The following is an 8,971-nucleotide window of genomic DNA, read 5'->3' as shown; positions in this document are numbered from 1 at the left end:
TGGGATCCTCTCTCTCCTGTAGAGTGTAAGCTCTTATGGTCAGTGGGGTCCTCTCTGTCCTGTAGAGTGTAAGCTGTTATGGTCAGTGGGGTCCTCTCTCTACTGTAGAGTGTAAGCTCTTATGGTCAGTGGGGTCCTCTCTCTCCTGTAGAGTGTAAGCTCTTATGGTCAGTGGGGTCCTCTCTGTCCTGTAGAGTGTAAGCTCTTATGGTCAGTGGGGTCCTCTCTCTCTCCTGTAGAGTGTAAGCTCTTATGATCAGTGGGGTCCTCTCTGTCCTGTAGAGTGTAAGCTCTTATGGTCAGTGGGGTCCTCTCTCTCCTGTAGAGTGTAAGCTCTTATGATCAGTGGGGTCCTCTCTGTCCTGTAGAGTGTAAGCTCTTATGGTCAGTGGGATCCTCTCTCTCCTGTAGAGTGTAAGCTCTTATGGTCAGTGGGGTCCTCTCTGTCCTGTAGAGTGTAAGCTGTTATGGTCAGTGGGGTCCTCTCTCTACTGTAGAGTGTAAGCTCTTATGGTCAGTGGGGTCCTCTCTCTCCTGTAGAGTGTAAGCTCTTATGGTCAGTGGGGTCCTCTCTCTCCTGTAGGGTGTAAGCTCTTATGGTCAGTGGGGTCCTCTCTGTCCTGTAGAGTGTAAGCTCTTATGGTCAGTGGGGTCCTCTCTCTCTCCTGTAGAGTGTAAGCTCTTATGATCAGTGGGGTCCTCTCTGTCCTGTAGAGTGTAAGCTCTTATGGTCAGTGGGGTCCTCTCTCTCCTGTGGAGTGTAAGCTCTTATGATCAGTGGGGTTCTCTCTGTCCTGTAGAGTGTAAGCTCTTATGGTCAGTGGGGTCCTCTCTCTCCTGTAGAGTGTAAGCTCTTATGGTCAGTGGGGTCCTCTCTCTACTGTAGAGTGTAAGCTCTTATGTTCAGTGGGGTCCTCTCTCACCTGTAGAGTGTAAGCTCTTATGGTAAGTGGGGTCCTCTCTCTCCTGTAGAGTGTAAGCTCTTATGGTCAGTGGGGTCCTCTCTCTCCTGTAGAGTGTAAGCTCTTATGGTCAGTGGGGTCCTCTCTCTCCTGTAGAGTGTAAGCTCTTATGGTCATTGGGGTCCTCTCTCTCCTGTAGAGTGTAAGCTCTTATGGTCAGTGGGGTCCTCTCTCACCTGTAGAGTGTAAGCTCTTATGGTCAGTGGGGTCCTCTCTCTACTGTAGATTGTAAGCTCTTATGGTCAGTGGGGTCCTCTCTCTCTCCTGTAGAGTGTAAGCTCTTATGGACAGTGGGGTCCTCTCTCTCCTGTAGAGTGTAAGCTCTTATGGTCAGCGGGGTCCTCTCTCCCCTGTGTAGTGTAAGCTCTTATGGTCAGTGGGGTCCTCTCTCTCCTGTAGAGTGTAAGCTCTTATGGTCAGTGGGATCCTCTCTCTACTGTAGAGTGTAAGCTCTTATGGTCAGTGGGGTCCTCTCTCTCCTGTAGAGTGTAAGCTCTTATGGTCAGTGGGGTCCTCTCTCTCTCCTGAAGAGTGTAAGCTCTTATGGTCAGTGTGGTCCTCTCTCTCCTGTGGAGTGTAAGCTCTTATGGTCAGTGGGGTCCTCTCTCCTGTAGAGTGTAAGCTCTTATGGTCAGAGAGGTCCTCTCTCTCCTGTAGAGTGTAAGCTCTTATGGTCAGTTGGGTCCTCTCTCTCCTGTAGAGTGTAAGCTCTTATGGTCAGTGTGGTCCTCTCTCTCCTGTGGAGTGTAAGCTCTTATGGTCAGTGGGGTCCTCTCTCTCCTGTAGAGTGTAAGCTCTTATGGTCAGTGGGGTTCTCTCTCTCCTGTAGAGTGTAAGCTCTTATGGTCAGTGGGGTCCTCTCTCTCCTGTAGAGTGTAAGCTCTTATGGTCAGTGGGGTCCTCTCTCTCCTGTAGAGTGTAAGCTCTTATGGTCAGTGGGGTCCTCTCTCTCCTGTAGAGTGTAAGCTCTTATGGTCAGTGGGGTTCTCTCTCTCCTGTAGAGTGTAAGCTCTTATGGTCAGTGGGATCCTCTCTCTCCTGTGGAGTATAAGCTCTTATGGTCAGCGGGGTCCTCTCTCCCTCCCCTGTGTAGTGTAAGCTCTTATGGTCAGTGAGGTCCTCTCTCTCCTGTAGAGTGTAAGCTCTTATGTTCAGTGGGGTCCTCTCTCACCTGTAGAGTGTAAGCTCTTATGGTCAGTGGGGTCCTCTCTCTCCTGTAGAGTGTAAGCTCTTATGGTCAGTGGGGTCCTCTCTCACCTGTAGAGTGTAAGCTCTTATGTTCAGTGGGGTCCTCTCTCTCCTGTGGAGTATAAGCTCTTATGGTCAGTGGGGTCCTCTCTCTCCTGTAGAGTGTAAGCTCTTATGGTCAGTGGGGTCCTCTCTCTACTGTAGAGTGTAAGCTCTTATGGTCAGTGGGGTCCTCTCTCTCCTGTAGAGTGTAAGCTCTTATGGTCAGTGGGGTCCTCTCTGTCCTGTAGAGTGTAAGCTCTTATGGTCAGTGGGGTCCTCTCTCTCCTGTAGATTGTAAGCTCTTATGGTCAGTGGGGTCCTCTCTGTCCTGTAGAGTGTAAGCTCTTATGGTCAGTGGGGTCCTCTCTCTCCTGTAGAGTGTAAGCTCTTATGGTAAGTGGGGTCCTCTCTCTCCTGTAGAGTGTAAGCTCTTATGTCCAGTGGGGTCCTCGCTCTCTCCTGTAGAGTGTAAGCTCTTATGGTCAGTGGGGTCCTCTCTCTCCTGTAGAGTGTAAGCTCTTATGGTCAATGGGGTCCTCTCTCTCCTGTAGAGTGTAAGCTCTTATGGTCAGTGGGGTCCTCTCTCTCCTGTAGAGTGTAAGCTCTTATGGTCAGTGGGGTCCTCTCTGTCCTGTAGAGTGTAAGCTCTTATGGTCAGTGGGGTCCTCTCTCTCCTGTAGAGTGTAAGCTCTTATGGTCAGTGGGGTCCTCTCTGTCCTGTAGAGTGTAAGCTCTTATGGTCAGTGGGGTCCTCTCTCTCCTGTAGAGTGTAAGCTCTTATGGTAAGTGGGGTCCTCTCTCTCCTGTAGAGTGTAAGCTCTTATGTCCAGTGGGGTCCTCGCTCTCTCCCGTAGAGTGTAAGCTCTTATGGTCAGTGGGGTCCTCTCTGTCCTGTAGAGTGTAAGCTCTTATGGTCAGTGGGGTCCTCTCTCTCCTGTAGAGTGTAAGCTCTTATGGTAAGTGGGGTCCTCTCTCTCCTGTAGAGTGTAAGCTCTTATGGTCAGTGGGGTCCTCTCTCTCCTGTAGAGTGTAAGCTCTTATGGTCAGTGGGGTCCTCTCTCTACTGTAGAGTGTAAGCTCTTATGGTCAGTGAGGTCCTCTCTCCTGTAGAGTGTTAGCTCTTATGGTCAGTGGGATCCTCTCTCTCCTGTAGAGTGTAAGCTCTTATGTTCAGTGGGGTCCTCTCTCTCCTGTAGAGTGTAAGCTCTTATGGTCAGTGGGGTCCTCTCTCTCCTGTAGAGTGTAAGCTCTTATGGTCAGTGGGGTCCTCTCTCTCTGCTGTAGAGTGTAAGCTCTTATGGTCAGTGGGGTTCTCTCTCTCCTGTAGAGTATAAGCTCTTATGGTCAGTGGGGTCCTCTCTCCTCTGTAGAGTGTAAGCTCTTATGATCAGTGGGGTCCTCTCTCTCCTGTAGAGTGTAAGCTCTTATGGTCAGTGGGGTCCTCTCTCTCCTGTAGAGTGTAAGCTCTTATGGTCAGTGAGGTCCTCTCTCTCCTGTAGAGTGTAAGCTCTTATGGTCAGTGGGGTCCTCTCTCCTCTGTAGAGTGTAAGCTCTTATGGTCAGTGGGGTCCTCTCTCTCCTGTAGAGTGTAAGCTCTTATGGTCAGTGAGGTCCTCTCTCTCCTGTAGAGTGTAAGCTCTTATGGTCAGTGGGGTCCTCTCTCTCCTGTAGAGTGTAAGCTCTTATGGTCAGTAGGGTCCTCTCTCTCTCCTGTAGAGTGTAAGCTCTTATGATCAGTGGGGTCCTCTCTCTCCTGTAGAGTGTAAGCTCTTATGGTCAGTGGGGTCCTCTCTCTCCTGTAGAGTGTAAGCTCTTATGGTCAGTGGGGTCCTCTCTCTCCTGTAGAGTGTAAGCTCTTATGGTCAGTGGGGTCCTCTCTCTCCTGTAGAGTGTAAGCTCTTATGGTCAGTGGGGTCCTCTCTCTCCTGTAGAGTGTAAGCTCTTATGGTCAGTGGGGTCCTCTCTCTCCTGTAGAGTGTAAGCTCTTATGGTCAGTGGGGTCCTCTCTCTCCTGTAGAGTGTAAGCTCTTATGGTCAGTGGGGTCCTCTCTCTCCTGTAGAGTGTAAGCTGTTATGGTCAGTGGGGTCCTCTCTCTCCTGTAGAGTGTAAGCTCTTATGGTCAGTGGGGTCCTCTCTCTACTGTAGAGTGTAAGCTCTTATGGTCAGTGGGATCCTCTCTCTCCTGTAGAGTGTAAGCTCTTATGGTCAGTGGGGTCCTCTCTGTCCTGTAGAGTGTAAGCTGTTATGGTCAGTGGGGTCCTCTCTCTACTGTAGAGTGTAAGCTCTTATGGTCAGTGGGGTCCTCTCTCTCTGCTGTAGAGTGTAAGCTCTTATGGTCAGTGGGGTTCTCTCTCTCCTGTAGAGTATAAGCTCTTATGGTCAGTGGGGTCCTCTCTCCTCTGTAGAGTGTAAGCTCTTATGATCAGTGGGGTCCTCTCTCTCCTGTAGAGTGTAAGCTCTTATGGTCAGTGGGGTCCTCTCTCTCCTGTAGAGTGTAAGCTCTTATGGTCAGTGAGGTCCTCTCTCTCCTGTAGAGTGTAAGCTCTTATGGTCAGTGGGGTCCTCTCTCCTCTGTAGAGTGTAAGCTCTTATGGTCAGTGGGGTCCTCTCTCTCCTGTAGAGTGTAAGCTCTTATGGTCAGTGAGGTCCTCTCTCTCCTGTAGAGTGTAAGCTCTTATGGTCAGTGGGGTCCTCTCTCTCCTGTAGAGTGTAAGCTCTTATGGTCAGTGGGGTCCTCTCTCTCCTGTAGAGTGTAAGCTCTTATGGTCAGTGAGGTCCTCTCTCTCCTGTAGAGTGTAAGCTCTTATGGTCAGTGGGGTCCTCTCTCTCTCCTGTAGAGTGTAAGCTCTTATGGTCAGTGGGGTCCTCTCTCTCCTGTAGAGTGTAAGCTCTTATGGTCAGTGGGGTCCTCTCTCTCCTGTAGAGTGTAAGCTCTTATGGTCAGTGGGGTCCTCTCTCTCTCCTGTAGAGTGTAAGCTCTTATGATCAGTGGGGTCCTCTCTCTCCTGTAGAGTGTAAGCTCTTATGGTCAGTGGGGTCCTCTCTCTCCTGTAGAGTGTAAGCTCTTATGGTCAGTGGGGTCCTCTCTCTCCTGTAGAGTGTAAGCTCTTATGGTCAGTGGGGTCCTCTCTCTACTGTAGAGTGTAAGCTCTTATGGTCAGTGGGGTCCTCTCTCCTCTGTAGAGTGTAAGCTCTTATGGTCAGTGGGGTCCTCTCTCCTCTGTAGAGTGTAAGCTCTTATGATCAGTGGGGTCCTCTCTCTCCTGTAGAGTGTAAGCTCTTATGGTCAGTGGGGTCCTCTCTCTCCTGTAGAGTGTAAGCTCTTATGGTCAGTGGGGTCCTCTCTCTCTCCTGTAGAGTGTAAGCTCTTATGGTCAGTGGGGTCCTCTCTCTCCTGTAGAGGGTAAGCTCTTATGGTCAGTGGGGTCCTCTCTGTCCTGTAGAGTGTAAGCTCTTATGGTCAGTGGGGTCCTCTCTCTCCTGTAGAGTGTAAGCTCTTATGGTCAGTGGGGTCCTCTCTCTCCTGTAGAGTGTAAGCTCTTATGTTCAGTGGGGTCCTCTCTCACCTGTAGAGTGTAAGCTCTTATGGTCAGTGGGGTCCTCTCTCTCCTGTAGAGTGTAAGCTCTTATGTTCAGTGGGGTCCTCTCTCACCTGTAGAGTGTAAGCTCTTATGGTCAGTGAGGTCCTCTCTCTCCTGTAGAGTGTAAGCTCTTATGGTCAGTGGGGTCCTCTCTGTCCTGTAGAGTGTAAGCTCTTATGGTCAGTGGGGTCCTCTCTCTCCTGTAGAGTGTAAGCTCTTATGTTCAGTGGGGTCCTCTCTCACCTGTAGAGTGTAAGCTCTTATGGTAAGTGGGGTCCTCTCTCTCCTGTAGAGTGTAAGCTCTTATGGTCATTGGGGTCCTCTCTCTCCTGTACAGTGTAAGCTCTTATGGTCAGTGGGGTCCTCTCTCTCCTGTAGAGTGTAAGCTCTTATGATCAGTGGGGTCCTCTCTCTCCTGTACAGTGTAAGCTCTTAAGGTCAGTGGGGTCCTCTCTCTCCTGTAGAGTGTAAGCTCTTATGGTCAGTGGGGTCCTCTCTCTCTCCTGTAGAGTATAAGCTCTTATGGTCAGTGGGGTCCTCTCTCTCCTGTAGAGTGTAAGCTCTTATGGTCAGCGGGGTCCTCTCTCTCCTGTAGAGTATAAGCTCTTATGGTCAGTGGGGTCCTCTCTGTCCTGTAGAGTGTAAGCTCTTATGGTCAGTGGGATCCTCTCTCTACTGTCGAGTGTAAGCTCTTATGGTCAGTGAGGTCCTCTCTCTTCTGTAGAGTGTAAGCTCTTATGGTCAGTGGGATCCTCTCTCTACTGTAGAGTGTAAGCTCTTATGGTCAGTGGGGTCCTCTCTCTTCTGTAGAGTGTAAGCTCTTATGGTCAGTGGGGTCCTCTCTCTCCTGTGGACTGTAAGCTCTTATGGTCAGTGGGGTCCTCTCTCTCCTGTAGAGTGTAAGCTCTTATGGTCAGTGGGGTCCTCTCTCTCCTGTGGAGTGTAAGCTCTTATGGTCAGTGGGATCCTCTCTCTACTGTAGAGTGTAAGCTCTTATGGTCAGTGGGGTCCTCTCTCTTCTGTAGAGTGTAAGCTCTTATGGTCAGTGGGGTCCTCTCTCTCCTGTGGAGTGTAAGCTCTTATGGTCAGTGAGGTCCTCTCTCTCCTGTGGAGTGTAAGCTCTTATGGTCAGTGGGGTCCTCTCTCTCCTGTAGAGTGTAAGCTCTTATGGTCAGTGAGGTCCTCTCTCTCCTGTAGAGTGTAAGCTCTTATGGTCAGTGGGGTCCTCTCTCTCCTGTAGAGTGTAAGCTCTTATGGTCAGTGGGGTCCTCTCTCTGCTGTAGAGTGTAAGCTCTTATGGTCAGTGGGGTCCTCTCTCTCCTGTAGAGTGTAAGCTCTTATGGTCAGCGGGATCCTCTCTCTCCTGTAGAGTGTAAGCTCTTATGGTCAGCGGGGTCCTCTCTCTCTCCTGTAGATTGTAATCTCTTATGGTCAGTGGGATCCTCTCTCTCCTGTGGAGTGTAAGCTCTTATGGTCAGTGGGGTCCTCTCTCTCCTGTACAGTGTAAGCTCTTATGGTCAGTGGGGTCCTCTCTCTCCTGTAGAGTGTAAGCTCTTATGGTCAGTGGGATCCTCTCTCTCCTGTAGAGTGTAAGCTCTTATGGTCAGTGGGGTCCTCTCTCTCCTGTGGAGTGTAAGCTCTTATGGTCAGTGGGATCCTCTCTCTCCTGTAGAGTGTAAGCTCTTATGATCAGTGGGATCCTCTCTCTCTCCTGTAGAGTGTAAGCTCTTATGGTCAGTGGGGTCCTCTCTCTCCTGTAGAGTGTAAGCTCTTATGGTCAGTGGGGTTCTCTCTCTCCTGTAGAGTGTAAGCTCTTATGGTCAGTGGGGTCCTCTCTCACCTGTAGAGTGTAAGCTCTTATGGTCAGTGGGATCCTCTCTCACCTGTAGAGTGTAAGCTCTTATGGTCAGTGAGGTCCTCTCTCTCCTGTAGAGTGTAAGCTCTTATGGTCAGTGGGGTCCTCTCTCTCCTGTAGAGTGTAAGCTCTTATGGTCAGTGGGGTCCTCTCTCTGCTGTAGAGTGTAAGCTCTTATGGTCAGTGGGGTCCTCTCTCTCCTGTAGAGTGTAAGCTCTTATGGTAAGTGAGGTCCTCTCTCTCCTGTAGAGTGTAAGCCCTTATGGTCAGTGGGGTCCTCTCACTCCTGTAGAGTGTAAGCTCTTATGGTCAGTGGGGTCCTCTCTCACCTGTAGAGTGTAAGCTCTTATGGTCAGTGAGGTCCTCTCTCCTGTAGAGTGTAAGCTCTTATGGTCAGTAGGGTCCTCTCTCCTGTAGAGTGTAAGCTCTTATGGTCAGCGGGGTCCTCTCTCTCCTGTAGAGTGTAAGATCTTATGGTCAGTGGGGTCCTCTCTCTTTCCTGTAGAGTGTAAGCTCTTATGGTCAGTGGGGTCCTCTCTCTGCTGTAGAGTGTAAGCTCTTATGGTCAGTGGGGTCCTCTCTCTCCTGTAGAATGTAAGCTCTTATGGTAAGTGAGGTCCTCTCTCTCCTGTAGAGTGTAAGCTCTTATGGTCAGTGGGGTCCTCTCTCTCCTGTAGAGTGTAAGCTCTTATGGTCAGTGGGATCCTCTCTCTCCTGTAGAGTGTAAGCTCTTATGGTCAGCGGGGTCCTCTCTCTGCTGTAGAGTGTAAGCTCTTATGGTCAGTGGGATCCTCTCTCTCCTGTAGAGTGTAAGCTCTTATGGTCAGCGGGGTCCTCTCTCTGCTGTAGAGTGTAAGCTCTTATGGTAAGTGAGGTCCTCTCTCTCCTGTAGAGTGTAAGCTCTTATGGTCAGTGGGGTCCTCTCTCTGCTGTAGAGTGTAAGCTCTTATGGTCAGTGGGGTCCTCTCTCTGCTGTAAAGTGTAAGCTCTTATGGTCAGTGGGGTCCTCTCTCTCCTGTAGAGTGTAAGCTCTTATGGTAAGTGAGGTCCTCTCTCTCCTGTAGAGTGTAAGCTCTTATGGTCAGTGGGGTCCTCTCTCTCCTGTAGAGTGTAAGCTCTTATGGTCAGTGGGATCCTCTCTCTCCTGTAGAGTGTAAGCTCTTATGGTCAGCGGGGTCCTCTCTCTCTCCTGTAGATTGTAATCTCTTATGGTCAGTGGGATCCTCTCTCTCCTGTGGAGTGTAAGCTCTTATGGTCAGTGGGATCCTCTCTCTCCTGTAGAGTGTAAGCTCTTATGGTCAGCGGGGTCCTCTCTCTCTCCTGTAGAGTGTAAGCTCTTATG

This window comes from Ranitomeya imitator, chromosome 2 (assembly GCF_032444005.1).
Source record: "Ranitomeya imitator isolate aRanImi1 chromosome 2, aRanImi1.pri, whole genome shotgun sequence".
NCBI lineage: Eukaryota > Metazoa > Chordata > Amphibia > Anura > Dendrobatidae > Ranitomeya > Ranitomeya imitator.
This window is presented reverse-complemented; position numbering follows the sequence as displayed.